This window comes from Symphalangus syndactylus, chromosome 10 (genome assembly GCF_028878055.3).
Source record: "Symphalangus syndactylus isolate Jambi chromosome 10, NHGRI_mSymSyn1-v2.1_pri, whole genome shotgun sequence".
Lineage (NCBI taxonomy): Eukaryota > Metazoa > Chordata > Mammalia > Primates > Hylobatidae > Symphalangus > Symphalangus syndactylus.
This window is the reverse complement of record NC_072432.2, coordinates 64,937,369-64,953,093: the sequence shown is the minus strand read 5'-3', so window position 1 is coordinate 64,953,093 and position 15,725 is coordinate 64,937,369. Positions and strand designations below refer to the sequence as shown.

Below are 15,725 nucleotides of genomic sequence, written 5' to 3'. Positions count from 1 at the left end.
AGCCAGGTGCAGTGGCTCATACCTGTAATCCCAGCACTTTGGGAGGCCAAGGCAGGCGAATCATGAGGTCAGGAGTTTGAAACCAGCCTGGCCAACATGGTGAAACCCTGTCTCTACTAAAAATACAAAAATTAGCTGTGTGTGGTGTCAGGGGCCTGTAATCCCAGCTACTCAGGAGGCTGAGGCAGGAGAATTGCTTGAACCCAGGAGGCGGAGGTTGCAGTGAGCCAAGATCACACCACTGTACTCCAGCCTGGGTGACAGAGCAAGACTCCATTTCGGAAAAAAAAAAAAAGAAAAAATAAACAACAAAAGACAGGGAACCATAACCTCCTCAAACAGACAAAGTAAGGGCCCTAACAACTGACCTTAACAAGATGGTGATATACGAACTGTTTGACCAAGAATTCAAAAATAGCAGTTTTAAGGGAACTCAGTGATATCCAAGAGAATATAGAAAAGCAATTCAGAAGTTTATCAGATAAATTTAACGAAGAGATTGAAATAATAATTTAAAAAATCAGGCCGGGCGCGGTGGCTCATGCTTGTAATCCCAGCACTTTGGGAGGCCGAGGCGGGTGGATCACGAGGTCAGGAGATTGAGACCACGGTGAAACCCCGTCTCTACTAAAAATACAAAAAAATTAGCCGGGCGTGGTGGCAGGCGCCTGTAGTCCCAGCTACTTGGAGAGGCTGAGGCAGGAGAATGGCGTGAACCTGGGAGGCAGAGCTTGCAGTGAGCCGAGATCGCACCACTGCACTCCAGCCTGGGCGACAGAGCGAGACTCTGTCTCAAAAAATAAATAAATAAATAAATAAAAATAAATAAAAAATCAAACATAAATCTTTGAACTGAGAAATACATTTGCCAAACTGAAAAATTCATTAGAGGCTCTCAACAGCAGAATAAATCAAGCAAAGGAAAGAATTAGCACAAAGACAGGCTATTTGAAAATACATAGAACAGAAAAAAGAAAAAAAGAATGAAAAGGAATGAAGATTTCTATATATTTTTTAAGATTTAGAAAATTACCTGAAAGCTTAAGAATTAGTGGTGTTCAAGAGAGAGTTAACAAGAGCAAGGAGTATAAAGCTTATTCAAAGAAATAATGGCAGAAAACTTTCCAATCTCTTTCTTGAGAAAGAGATAAATATCCAGGTACAGAAAGGTCAGAGAGCACCAAAAAGATTTGACCAAAATAAGATTACCCCAAGGCATATAATAATCAAACTCTCAAGGGTCGAGGACAAAGAGAGGATCTTAAAAGCAGCTAGAGAAAAGAAACAAATAGCATATAAAGGAGCCCCAACTTGTCTGGCAACCCAACATACAGGCCAGGAGGGAATGGGAGGACATTTTCAAAGTGCTGCAAGAGAGAGAGGAAAAAAAAAACTGTCATCCAAAAAAACTGTATCCAGCAAAGCTGGCCTTTAAGTATGGAGATATTCAGTCTTTCCCAGAAAAACAAAAGCTGAAAGAATTCACCATCAACAGATCTTAGAAGAAATGCTAAAGGGAATTCTTCAATAAAAAAGCCACTAATGTGCAAAATGAGTAAAAAGCCACTAATGTGCAAAATGAAAACAGTGGAAATTATAAAACCCACTGGTAAAATTAAGTACGTGGACAAATCCAGAATCATCTAATACTGTAATTGTGATGTGTAATTCACTCATAACGCTAATATGAAGCCCCAAAACAAATCTATCCAAGACAATATTGCCTACAACAACCTGTTAAGAGATAGGCAATATAAAAATATGTAAAATGAGACAATATAAAGCCAAAATGTGGGATGGATGTGGTTAAAGTATAGAGGGTTTTAAAAATTTTTTCTTTGTTACTTTGTTTCTATTCTTTGTGACCTGAGATAAGTTGTCATCTTTTGAAAATAATTTGTTATATTTGTAAGATATTTTTTGTAAGCCTTATGGTAACCACTATGCAAATCCTATCACAGAGTCACTAAAAATAAAACGTGACAAATTAAAATGTACTACCCATATCACTCTCACAAAGGAAGTAAAAGGAAGGTTGTAAGAAAGGAAGAAAAGAGGAATTACAAAAAGCAACCTGAAAAGCAAGAGAGTAACTGTAATAAGTTCTCTTTATTATTATTACTATTATACTTTAAGTTCTGGGGTACATGTGCAGAATGTGCAGTTTTGTTACACAGGTATACATATGCCATGGTGGTTTGCTACACCCAGCAACCCTACATTAGGTACTTCTCCTAATGTTATCCCTCCCCTAGCCCCCCAGCCCCTGACAGGCCCCTGTGTGTAATGTTCCCCTCCCTACATCCATATGTTCTCATTGTTCAACTACCACTTATAAGTGAGAAAATGTGGTGTTTAGCTTTCTGTTCTTGTGATAGTTTGCTGAGAATGATGGTTTCCAGCTTCATCCATGTCCCTGCGAAGGACATGAACTCATCCTTTTTTATGGCTGCATAGCATTCCATGGTGTATATGTGCCACATTTTCTTTATCCAGTCTATCACTGATGGACATTTGGGTTGGTTCCAAGTCTTTGCTATTGTGAATAGTGCCACAATAAACATACGTGTGTATGTGTCTTTGTAATAGGATGATTTATAATCCTTTGGGTATATACCCAGTAATGGGATTGCTGGGTCAAATGGTATTTCTAGTTCGAGATCCTTGAGGAATCACCACACTGTCTTCCACAATGGCTGAACTAACTTACACTCCCACCAACAGTGTAAAAGTGTCCCTATTTCTCCACATCCTTTCCAGCATCTGTTGTTTCCTGACTTTTTAATGGTCACCATTCTGACTGGAGTGAGATAGCATCTCGTTGTGATTTTAATTTGCGTTTCTCTAATGACCAGTGATGATGTCTCTATCTCCTTCAGTTCTGCTCTGATCTTATTTACTGCCTTCTGCTAGTTTTGAATGTGTTTGCTATTGCTTCTCTAGTTCCTTTAATTGTGATGTTAGGATGTCAATTTTAGATCTTTCCTGCTTTCTCTTGTGGGCATTTAGTGCTATAAATTTCCCTCTACACACTGCTTTAAATATGTCCCAGAGATTCTGGTATGTTGTGTCTTTGTTCTCGTTGGTTTCAAATAACGTCTTTATTTCTGCCTCCATTTCGTTATGTACCCAGTAGTCATTCAGGAGCAGGTTGTTCAATTTCCATGTAGTTGAGTGGTTTTGATTGAGTTTCTTAATCCTGAGTTCTAGTTTGATTCCACTGTAGTCTGAGACAGTTGGTTATAATTTCTGTTCTTTTACATTTGCTGAGAAGTGCTTTACTTCCAACTATGTGGTCAATTTTGGAATAAGTGTGGTGTGGTACTGAGAAGAATGTATATTCTGTTGATTTGGGGTGGAGAGTTCTGTAGATGTCTATTAGGTCTGCTTGGTGTAGAGCTGAGTTCAAGTCCTGGATATCCTTGTTAACTTTCTGTCTCATTGATCTGTCTAATATTGACAGTGGGGTGTTAAGATCTCCCATTATTATTGTGTGGGAGTCTAATTCTCTTTGTAGGTCTCTAAGGACTTGCTTTATGAATCCAGTTGCTCCTATATTGGGTGCATATTTATTTAGGATAGTTAGCTCTTCTTGTTGAATTGATCCCTTTACCATTATGTAATGGCCTTCTTTGTCTCTTTTGATCTTTGTTGGTTTAAAGTCTGTTTTATCAGAGACCAGGATTGCAACCCCTGCCTTTTTTTGTTTTCCATTTGCTTGGTAGATCTTCCTCCATCCCTTTATTTTGAGCCTATGTGTGTCTCTGCATGTGAGATGGGTTTCCTGAATACAGCACACTGATGGGTCTTGACTCTTTATCCAATTTGCCAGTCTGTGACTTTTAATTGGAGCATTTAGCCCATTTACATTTAAGGTTAATATTTTTATGTGTGAATTTGATCCTGTCATTATGATGTTAGCTGGTTATTTTGCTCGTTAGTTGATGCAGTTTCTTCATAGTGTCGATAGTCTTTACAATTTGGCATGTTTTTGCAGTAGCTAGTACTGGTTGCTCCTTTCCATGTTTAGTGCTTCCTTCCAGAGGTCTTGGAAGGCAGGCCTGGTGGTGACCAAATCTCTCGGCATTTCCTTGTCTGTAAAGGATTTTATTTCTCCTTCACTTATGAAGCTTAGTTTGGCTGGATATGAAATTCTGGGTTGAAAATTCTTTTCTTTAAGAATGTTGAATATTGGCCCCCACTCTCTTCTGGCTTGTAGAGTTTCTGCCGAGAGATCAGCTGTTAGTCTGATGGGCTTCCCTTTGTGGGTAACCCAACCTTTCTCTCTGGCTGCCCTTAGCATTTTTTCCTTCATTTCAACTTTGGTGAATCTGGTAATTATGTGTCTTGGAGTTGCTCTTCTCTAGGAGTATCTTTGTGATGCTCTCTGTATTTCCTGAATTTAAATGTTGGCCTGCCTTGCTAGGCTGGGGACATTCTCCTGGATAATATCCTGAAGTGTGTTTTCCAACTTGGTTCCATTTTCCCCGTCACTTTCAGATACACCAATCAGACGTAGATTTGGTCTTTTCACATAGTCCCATATTTCTTGGAGGCTTTGTTCGTTTCTTTTTACTCTTTTTTCTCTAAACTTCTCTTCTCGCTTCATTTCATTCATTTGATCTTCAATCATTGATACCCTTTCTTCTACTTGATCAAATCAGCTACTGAAGCTTGTGCATGCGTCATGTAGTTCTTGTGCCATGGTTTTCAGCTCCATCACATCATTTAAGGTTTTCTCTATGCTGTTTATTCTAGTTAGCCATTCATCTAATCTTTTTTCAAAGTTTTTAGCTTCTTTGCAATGGGTTCGAACATCTTCCTTTAGCTCAGAGAAGTTTCTTATTACTGGTTGTCTGAAGCCTTCTTCTCTCAACTTGTCAAAGTCATTCTCCGTCCAGCTTTGTTCCGTTGCTGGCAAGGAGCTGCGTTTCTTTGGAGGAGGAGAGGAGCTCTGATTCTTAGAATTTTCAGCTTTTCTGGTCTGGTTTCTCCCCATCTTTGTGGTTTTATCTACCTTTGGTCTTTGATGATGGTGACATTCAGATGGGGTTTTGATGTTGATGTCCTTTCTGTTTGTTAGTTTTCCTTTCAACAGTCAGGACCCTCAGCTGCAGGTCTGCTGGAGTTTGCTGGATGTCCACTGCAGACCATGTTAGCCTGGGTATCACCAGTGGCAGCTGCAGAACAGCAAATATTGTAGAACAGCAAATGTTGCTGCCTGATCCTTCCTCTAGAAGCTTCATCTCAGAGGGGCACCTGGCCATATGAGGTGTCAATCGGCCCCTACTGGCAGGTGCCTCCCAGTTAGGCTACTTGGGGGTCAGGGACCCACTTGAGGAGGCAGTCTGTCCATTCTCAGATCTCAAACTCCATGCTGGGAGAACCACTACTCTCTTCATAGCTGTCAGATAGGGATGTGTAAGTCTGCAGAAGTTTCTGCTGCCTTTTGTTCAGCTATGCCCTGCCCCCAGAGGTGGAGTCTACAGAGGCAGGCAGGCCTCCTTGAGCTGCAGTGGGCTCCACCCAGTTCGAGCTTCCTGGCTGCTTTGTTTACCTACTCAAGCCTCAGCAATGGCAGATGCCCCTCCCCCAGCCTGACTCCCATCTCGCAGTTTGATCTCAGACTGCTGTGCTAGCAGTGAGCGAGGCTCCATGGGCGTGGGCCCCTCTGAGCCGGGCACAGGATATAATCTCCTGTTGTGCCGTTTACTATGACCATTGGAAAAGCACTGTATTAGGATGGGAGTGTCCCAATTTTCCAGGCACCGTCTGTTACGGCTTCCCTTAGCTAGGAAAGTGAATTCCCCGACCTCTTGTGCTTCCCGGGTGAGGCAATGCCCTGCCTTGCTTTGGCTCATGCTCCGTGGGCTGCACCCACTGTCTGACAAGCCCCAGTGAGATGAACCCAGTACCTCAGTTGGAAATCCAGAAATCACCAACTTCTGTGTTGCTCATGCTGGGAGCTGTAGACTAGGGCTGTTCCTATTCAGCTGTCTTGGTATCTCCCTCCAAACCAAATAACTATTAAAGCCATAGAGAATAATGTAAAGAAATTGTTCCATTTTGTAGATCGGTATCATCAGTTTCTTAAAATACCTATGTAGTGGATTGTAAAAATAACCACTTTAAGAACAGAATTCTTAATTTTAAATACTACAGAATGTAAGGGCTTATTTGGATTGAGGCAGGAGCCACAGCTTACTGTTGAATAATCACCGATGAGTATATGTGATCCAAATGCACAGGAGGTTATTCCTGAGAGAACCATCAGCCTAGTGGACCAGATAAATGTCACTGTAAGGTCTGTTTGCCCTGAAAAGGGAATTCCCCAACTCTCCCTCTAAAATACCAAGTGGAGCACACCAGATGAAGCAGTTAATATGCTTCATATGCGAGCCATGTGGGACTGGCTTTATAATAACTGGGATATCCTCCAACCAAATATACCTATTATCCAGGTCATGGTAAATTTTGGGGTGAAAGGGGCCCCTTTCAGAAGGCTTATCAAATTTTCTATCCCTCATGAGTATTACAGATGCAACTCCCTGCTGGGAACCCAAACCCTTTTCCAACAGAAAAGGTAAAATGGCCTGGGGAGGAGAAATAATTTCCTGTGGCCAGAACATAAAAATGATGCAGGTTAAAAATATTATGAAATTTAAGATGTTTAAACAGGCTTTATGTAAGGTAGTTGTAACCCCTTTACCTAAATGTCTTATGAAAATGGGTATTATATCTAACAGGGGGTTGTTTCTCCTATCTAGTACTGTAAAACTGAAGAGAAATGTTAATCAGACATGCCAAATAGGACCTAGTAAGATCACCTGAGCCCACAAAGTATAGGGTAGAAGCTGGAGTATGAAGCTCCACTTCATACCCCTTTGTGGAGCATTTACTGGGGCTGAGGGCAAAAAACTATGAGTAGTACTTCCCAATGACAACGACTGGACTAGAAATTTACACTTAAGGGGCATTTACTGCACTGCTATAGAATGTTAACTGAAGCTACTCCTATGCTAATAGAAATAATGGTGCCCCAAGGAGTTCTGTGATAAAATAAAAATATTTTACATAGGATCTTGCTACCTAGAGATACAAGGAGGAGATACTCATAAGCAGGGAGCCTCTTTCTTCCCTAGGAAAATTTCTGTATGAGGAGCTACTAGATTCTACAGTGCCTGATAGACAGCTCCCATGAGCTGTTTGGCTTGTGAATGGCATTTCCAAGGTAAACAAACATCTTGCTTGAAAGCTGTTGTTCTGGTTAAAGAAGGGTCAAGAAAAATCTTTTTCCTTTGAGTTGTTTGGGTGAAGTATGTTTTTGTAAGCAAATTTACGTTTCTGAGTTCTCCAAAATTCGATTGTGATTTTATGACAATATAGTTATTTGTATAAGTTCAATAAGAGTCTTTTAAACAGAACAATTGGAGACACTGATTCCTTTACCAAGACTTTAACTAAAATAGTACATTTTAAGGTAAAGTTCCAGCAAAGCTAACTTAAAAGAAGCCTATATGGCCAATTAATTGTTGCTGCATTTTATGCAAATAATCAGGCCAAGTATAATAAGCCTAAAACTTGTTTTGCACACAAATTGGTATTACTATAATTTCTCTGTAATAGAAAAGGAAGGCTAGAGAAAGAGAAATTGTTTCAGAGGAAAAGTGTAACACTTGATAATAGATTTCAGCCCTAACTTTTGTTTTTTTGAGTGCAGATCAAATCATTATTTCTTGGCTACAATAAAATCCTCTAGAGAGTACCCCAGTTTATAATTTTTCTTCATATTTTTAGTGGTACCCTACTGAAATAGGTTTCTTTTTCTGTTCTAACACACAATTACTCTTTTGATTGTCAAAATATATATGTTATTTATCTACTCTTGTTTTACTTCCAAGGAAACCAAAATTCTGAAGACCAGAGATACTAATCTCCCTCATTTGGCATCCCACTGGCCCAGATCTGTTTTTCACTGCAAATGCTCTGCTCCTAAAACTATACAACCACTCTCCCTCTAGGCCCAGGGACTGCCATGGAAGAGGTGGGCACATGAGAATCTAAGAGCCAGTTTTGAGGGATAGAATTAGGTCAAGGTAAGACCCTCCAAATCAAGAAGGCTGGTAAAACAAGCCTAAGCTATTATGTGTCCCTTTTGCATCTACCCCAACCACAAAGAGTTTTCTGCTTCCTGTAAAATTAAATGAAAATATTTATTGATGGGATAAAGATACCTTATAACAAAGCCTCCTGGGTATAATGCTCCCAGTTATGAGTTTGCTAAGATCTGTCTATCTATCTATCTAAATTTTTTTTTTCAGAACAATGCTTATTTTGTTTGTTTTTTTGTTTTTTTGTTTTGAGACAGAGTCTCACTCTGTCACCCAGACTAGATAGAGTGCAGTGGCCAATCTTGCCTCACTGCAACCTCTGCCTCTCGGGTTCAAGCAATTCTCATGCCTCAAGCCTCACAAATAGCTGGGATTACAGGCAGCGCCACAACGCCTGGCTAATTTTTGTATGCTTATGTTTTGTATAGCAAATTACTTTAAGTCTGTAACTAAAACAAGCTTACAGTACCTCAATATGTAGAAGTTAAAAATAAATTAGTTTTGTAACTTTTCCTTTTGGTTTTTGTTTGTTGGCTTTTTACTTAAAATAATAATTTTAAGAGGTATTGTATGCATGTCCACATCCATTCCTATCTGGCCTAGAACAATTAATTGGCTATAAGTCTTTTGACTCTTAAGGCGCTTGGCCATAGGGAGTCCCACTGAGGGACAAGATGGACCTGGGGCAGGCAGCCATGCCACCCTGGCACCACTATGGGTCAAAATAAAGATTTGCTGGCCTTTGATGTTGCCTCTGGCAAATCTTGGCCAGAAGAGGGAAAATGTAAACCAAAAATTAAATTCTAAGGACCCTCAACCATCTGAATGGATTTTCTCCTTGGCAAGAGTACTCTTTTAAAAGTTAACCTGAGAGGCCAGGCACAGTGGCTCATGCCTGTAGTCCCAGCACTTTGGGAGGCCAAGGTGGGTGGATCACCTGAGCTTGGGAGTTTGAGACCAGCCTGACCAACATGGAGAAACACTGTTTCTACTAAAAATACAAAATTAGCCAGTCATGGTGGCACATGCCTGTAATCCCAGCTACTCGGGAGGCTGAGACAGGAGAATTGCCTGAACCCGGGAGGTGGAGGTTGTGGTGAGCTGAGATCTCACCTTTGCACTCCAACATGGGCAACAAGAGTGAAACTCTGTCTCAAAAAAGAAAAAAAAAAAATTTACCCTGAGAGACTGTTTCAGGCCATCATGGGAAGTGGGGGTCAGACATACCTCATTATACCTCTCCAGCATTAACATCAACACAGATCTTTAAGTCTGATAAGAATCATTTACAATCTATTCTCTCTGAAGCCTGCTACCTGGAGGCCTCATCTGCATAATTAAACTTTGGTCTCCACAACCCCTTATCTTAACCCAGACATTTCTTTCTATTGATCCCAGGTCTTTAGATAAACTCAACCAATTGTTAACCAGAAAATTTTTAAATCTGCCTATAAGCTGGAAGCCCCACACCCTTCGAGTGTTCCCACTTTTCTGAACCGAACCAGCGTATTTCTTAAATGTATTTGACTGAAGTCTCGTGTCTCCTTAAAATGTATAAAACCAAGCTGTGCCCCGACCAGCTTGGGCACATGTTCTTAGGACCTCCTGAGGGCTGTGTCATGGCTATGATCACTCATATTTAGCTCTGCATGAATATCTTCAAATAAAAAAAAAGAAAATCAACAAAGAAACATTAAACTATACACTAGACCCTAAACACCTAATTGACATTTACAGACTATTTTACCCAACTGCTACAAAATACACATTCTTTTCATGAGTAAAATAGACTATATCTTCATCCACAAAACAAATCTCAACAAACTTAAAAAAGTGGAAATCATATCAGATCTCTTTTCTGATCAGAATGAAATAAAACTTGAAATCGATAATAAGAGGACCCTTGGAAACTACACAAACACATGGAAATTAAACAACATGCTCCTGAAAGACCAATGGACCAATGAAGAAATTAAGAAGCAGCTAAAAAATTTATTGTAACAAAATAGGATTATATTATACTAAAATCTATAGGATACAGCAAAAGTAGTACTAAGAGGGAAGTTTATGGCAATAAACACCTATATCAAAAAGGTCGAAAGACTTCAAATAAACAAACAACGCACTTCAAGGAACTAGAAAAGAAAGAGCAAACCAAACCCAAAATTAATAGAAGAAAAGAATAATGATCAGGCAGAAATAAATGAAAGTGAAACTAAAAAACAATACAGAAGATCAGTGAATCAAAAAGTTGGTTTTCTGAAAAGATAGATAAAATTGACAAGCCTTTAGTCAGACTATGAAAAAAGAGAAGACACAAATAAAATCAGAAATGAAAAAGGAGACATAACAACTGATATCACGGAAATACAAAGAATCATTAGAGACTATTATGAGCAACTAGGTGCCAACAAATTGGAAAACCTAGAATAAATGGATAAATTTCTGCACACAACTAACTTACTAAGATTGAGCTATGAAGAAATAGAAAACTTCAGCAACCAATAACAAGTAATGAGACTGAAGCTATGATAAGTCCTCATCTGACTAGGTGTGGCAGCTCATGCCTATAATCCCAACACTATAGGAGGTTGAGGCAGGAGGATTGCTTGAGGCCAGGAGTTCTAGAACAGCCTGGGAAATATAGCAAGATCCCATCTCTGCAAAAAATGAAATACAATAAAAATTAGCCAGCACGGTGGCATGTATCTATAGTCCCAGCTACTCATGAGGCTGAGGCAAGAGAATTGCTTGAGCCCAGGAGTTCAAGGCTGTAGTGAACTATGATCATGCCACTCCTGTCTAGCTTGGGCAACAGAGCAAGACCCTGTCTCAGAAAAATTAATAGTACTACAAAGCTATAGTAACCAAATCATCATGGCATTGGTATAAAAACAGACACATAGACCAATGGAATGTAATAGACAACCCGGATATCAGTCCATGAAATTACAGCCAATGCATTTTCCAAAGAGGTTCCAAGAACACATGACAGAACAGACAGTTTCTTCAATAAACGGTGTTGGGAAAACTGGATAACCATATCAGAAGAATGAAACTAGACACACTCCAACATATACAAAAATCAAAATAAATTAAAGACTTAAATTCAAGACATGAGACTATGAACCTTCTATTCAAAAAACATTGGAGAAATGCTCCAGGACATCGGTCTGGATAAAAAATTTTTTTGTGTAAGACATCAAAAGCATAGGCAACCAAAGCAAAAATACATGGGATCACATTAAGCTAAAACACTTCTGCACAGCAAAGGAAACAACAAAGTAAAGAAACGACCCACAGAATGGGAGAAAATATTTACAAACTATCCACCTGACAAGGGATTAATAACCAGAATGTATAAGGAGCTCAAACAACTCAACAGAAAAAAAAATCTGATTTAAAAATGGGCAAAAGTTTCTAAGAGATATTTCTCAAAAGAAGATATACTACTAGCCAACAGTATATAAAAAATGCTAAACATCACTAATCATCAGAGAAATGCAAATCAAAACCACAATGAGATATCATCTCATTCCAGTTAGAATGCATTTTATCAAATGACAGGGAATAGCAGATGCTGGTGACGATATGGAGAAAGGGGATTCCTTGTACACTGTTGGTGGGAATGCAAATTAGTATAATCACTATGGAAATCTGTATAGAGGTTCCTCAAGAAACTAAAAATAGAACTACTATATGATCCAGCAAGTCCACTACTGGGTATGTATTTGATAGCAACAGGAGACAGGCAAAGTTCCTAGGCAGACAAGGATGGGTCCCTGGTGAAACCTGACCTTCAAGCCAAGGACAACCTGAAGCCTGAAAACTGAGCTGCTAGTTCTGGGTAGAGTCCACCACCAGAGTGAAAACGTCCTCAATGCCTTTCGGCCAATTGGAATGGTGCTTTTTCTAGGCCTGCCCATGGATCAATCAGCATGCACTCCCCCATTCTGCACCCATAAAAACCCTGGACTCAGTCTCACCGGTGACTACCCGCTTTGGGCCCCTTCTCACACAGAGGGCTACCCACTTTGGGTCCTCTCGTGTTGAGAGCTTTTCTGTTGCTCAATAAAATTATTCTCTGCCTTGCTCACTCTCCGGTGTCCACCTACCTTATTCCTCTTGGTCTCAGGACAAGAACCTGGAACCCATCAAATGGTGGGTACAAAAAGAGCTGTAACATGCACTCCTGCTCATCGAGCTAGGGGAGTGAAAAGACTGCTGGGCATCACACACCCTAGTTTGCCGAGCTGCAGGCAACAGAAACGAATGTGCTGTAACACGCCCCTGTCCTCCAAGCTGTGGGCAGCGGGGAGAGCTATAACACGCCTCCATTCACCTAGCTGTGGGCTGCAGGGAGAGCTGTTACATGCCCGCATCCACCAAGCTGCGGGCAGTGGAGAGAGCTATAACATGCCCCTGTTTGAGTAGCTGCAGGAGTGAAGAAGCGAAGCAGTTAGGCGCCGTTGCCTCCTGGCTGGCTCGCCGAACTATTAATATAAAACCTACAACATTTCTTGGGGCTCAGACCTCAGGACTCCCCGGGCAAAAGCTGTAATGCCCCTTGGGGCTCCGTGGTTGCCGGCATCGCTGAGCTTTTGGACACCACCAGATTCCCCTCATCTAGACTCCGGCAACCAACGTGAAAACTTTCCACAGCACTCCCGGTCCAGCTGTAGGCTGATTGCGGAGTTCCTGTTCAGGTGTGGGATGTGTGAGCCAAATGCAGCCTGCCGAGCCGAGGGGGCAGAGTGAGGCCGGCAGGCCCGAGCCAGTCCCTGGGCAGAGGTCACCACAACCGCAGAGATTTCTGGCTGGCGAAGCCGCACGAAGGAATCCTGTAACATATTCAAAAGAAAGGAAATCAATATATGCAAGAGATACCTGCATTCCCATGTTTATTGCAGCACTATTCACAGTACCCAAAATATGGACTCAACCTGAGTGTTCTTCAGTGGATAAATGGATAAAGAAAATGGGGTGTATATATACACACACCCACACAATGGAATATTATTCAGCCATAAGAAAATGAAATCTTGTCATTTGCAGCAACATGAGTAGACTGGAAATCATATTAAGTGAAACAAGCCAAGTACAGAAAGACAGATATCACATGTTCTGGCTCATATTTGGGAGCTAAAAAAGTTGATCTCATGAAGATAGAGAACAGTTTGGTGGTTACTAGAAGCTAGGAAGGGTAGTGAGGAGAAGAGGAAGGAGAGAGGTTGATAATGGGTCGATTTGATATGAGAAATAAGACCTGGTGTTTGATATATCAGTAGGGTGACTAGTTTACAATAATTTGTTGTATATTTTAAAATAGCTCGAAGAGAACAATTTGAATGTTTCTAGCATACAGAAAAGACATATTTAAGATGATACATCTTCTAATTACATTGATTTGCTCTTTAAAAATTATATGAATGTATTAAATTTTCACATGTATCCTGAAAAAAGTATATACCTCTTATGCATCAATAGAAAATTAAACTAAAAGGTTGGACAGTAAAGAACGGCTTAACAAAGACTATGGTATTTATCTGGCCTTTGAAGGCTGGTAGGGCATATCATGATGATAGGACACAAGAAATGTTTCTATTCTCTCTCTCTCTTTTTTTTTTCTATAATCCAATCTCTTTTCTGCAGTCACATATTTTCTTTTTCTTTTTTTTTCCTTTCTTTTTCTTCTTCTTCTTTTTTTTTTTTTTTTTTGAGACAGAGTCTCCTTCTGTTGCCCAGGCTGGAGTGCAGTGACACCATCTGGGATCATTGCACCTCCACCTCCCAGGTTCATGCAATCCTCCTGCCTCAGTCTCCAAGTAGCTGGGATTACAGGCGCCTGCCACCATGCCTGGCTAATTTTTGTATTTTTAGTAGAGACAGGGTTTCACCATGTTGGCCAGGCTGGTCTTGAACTCTTGACCTCAAGTGATCTGCCTGCCTTGGCCTCCCTAAGTGCTGGGATTACAGGAATGAACCACCGCGTCCGGCCAACAGCCACGTATTTTCAAACCTGAGCAGAATCAAATTGCTTTTCTTCTTAAAATCCTCAAACTGCTTTTCATTTCTCCTGGTATGAGGTTGAAAATTCCTTAAAGAAGCCAGGCGCAGTGGCTCATGCCTGTGACCCCAATGCTTTGGGAGGCTGAGGCCTCCTCAAGCAATCAGGAGGATCACATGAGGACAGGAGCTTAAGACCAGCCTGGGCAGCATATAAGACCCTGTCTCTACAAAAATTTTCTTAAAAAATTAGCCAAGCAGGGTGGTACACACCTGTAGTCCCAGCTATTCAAGAGTCTGAGGTGGGGGATCCCTGGAGCCCAGGAGTTTGAGGCTTCAGTGAGCTATGATCGGGGCACTGCATTCCAGCCTGGGGGACAGAGACTCTGTCTCTAAAATAAACAAACCAAAAAATTTCTTAAAGAATCTTTTGACCTGGATCCTGCTCCTTTTCTCTGGCCTTATCTCTCATTCCTCAGCTGTACTGAATTTCTCTGTTTCCCGTAATTATCATGCTAATGTATTCCTGGGCCTTTTCACATATAGCTCTTCTTCTGTAGTCCGCTCCTTTCTCCTATCACCAAGCTGACTTCTACTTATATTTTAGGGTTTCTTCTTCTAGGAAACTGTTTCTGATAATGTAGTTGCCTCTTTTGTCCCTTTCATAACATGCTGAACTTCCCCTGGAATAGCACCCTATTTTGTTTTAATTTTTTGTTTTCCTGTTTCACTGTAAGCTCCCTAATAGCAACATCTAACATTTGTGGAGGGCCATGTGCCAGAAACTGTTTTATGCACTTGACATCCATTCTTTCCTTTAATCTTTACAACAAACCTATGATGCTTTATTGTTCCTTTTTGACAGATAAGAAACAGAGGCAAATGCAGGTTAAGGAACCTCACAGTAAGGGATAAAACTCTTATTTTAACCTGATCTGCCTGATTCTGGAGCCTGCACCATCATTCCATTGTCGTGCTTGCCACATGGTAAGGATTTAACAGACATTTATTGAATGAATGAATTTGGTAAACCTAACCAGGATAGAAGAGGAGCACTCAGGGTTACTGGAAACAAAGTAGGAAAGTTAGGCCCAGATATGGAGACTCTAGGACCCTGAGAAGTAGTTTAGACTGAAGGTGACTGGGAATAGGGATTCATCGTTGATAACATTTTTTAAAGATTAGATTGGCAACAGTTTGTATAACTTCTACACAGCTCTTTCTATCTCAACCTTCAACTTGAAATTAGAACATGTAGAAAAGGGCATAATGAAACATTTATGAAAAAAATATTATTTTAATGCATAAACTTTAAAGGCTGAAATTTTTTTAACTGAAGATCATATATTCATAAATAACAAAAAGTATATATTTTTTCAGATAATTTTATGGCATGATCATTAAGATTTTATATTTTAAAAACAAGAATAGATGTTTAAAAAATGACTTACTTTCCACAGGATATTTAGGGGCAAATCATGTCTTATTGAGAATTTAAGTTACAGGTGCTTATCAAAACTCTTTTAGTATTTTTTTTGGCAGATTTCTCTTTTAAAAACCTTTTCTTCAATCAGTGTTTTAGGGATTATGTAAAACCCAAATTAAAGA

The 15,725-nt window shown here is 40.2% G+C and overlaps 1 long non-coding RNA gene across 1 annotated transcript in view; it reads left to right on the top strand.

The window, feature by feature from the left end:
• LOC134731635 (uncharacterized) overlaps positions 1 to 15,725 on the top strand; it is a 108,693-nt gene that overhangs the window by 32,338 nt on the left and 60,630 nt on the right. The window lies entirely within an intron of this gene.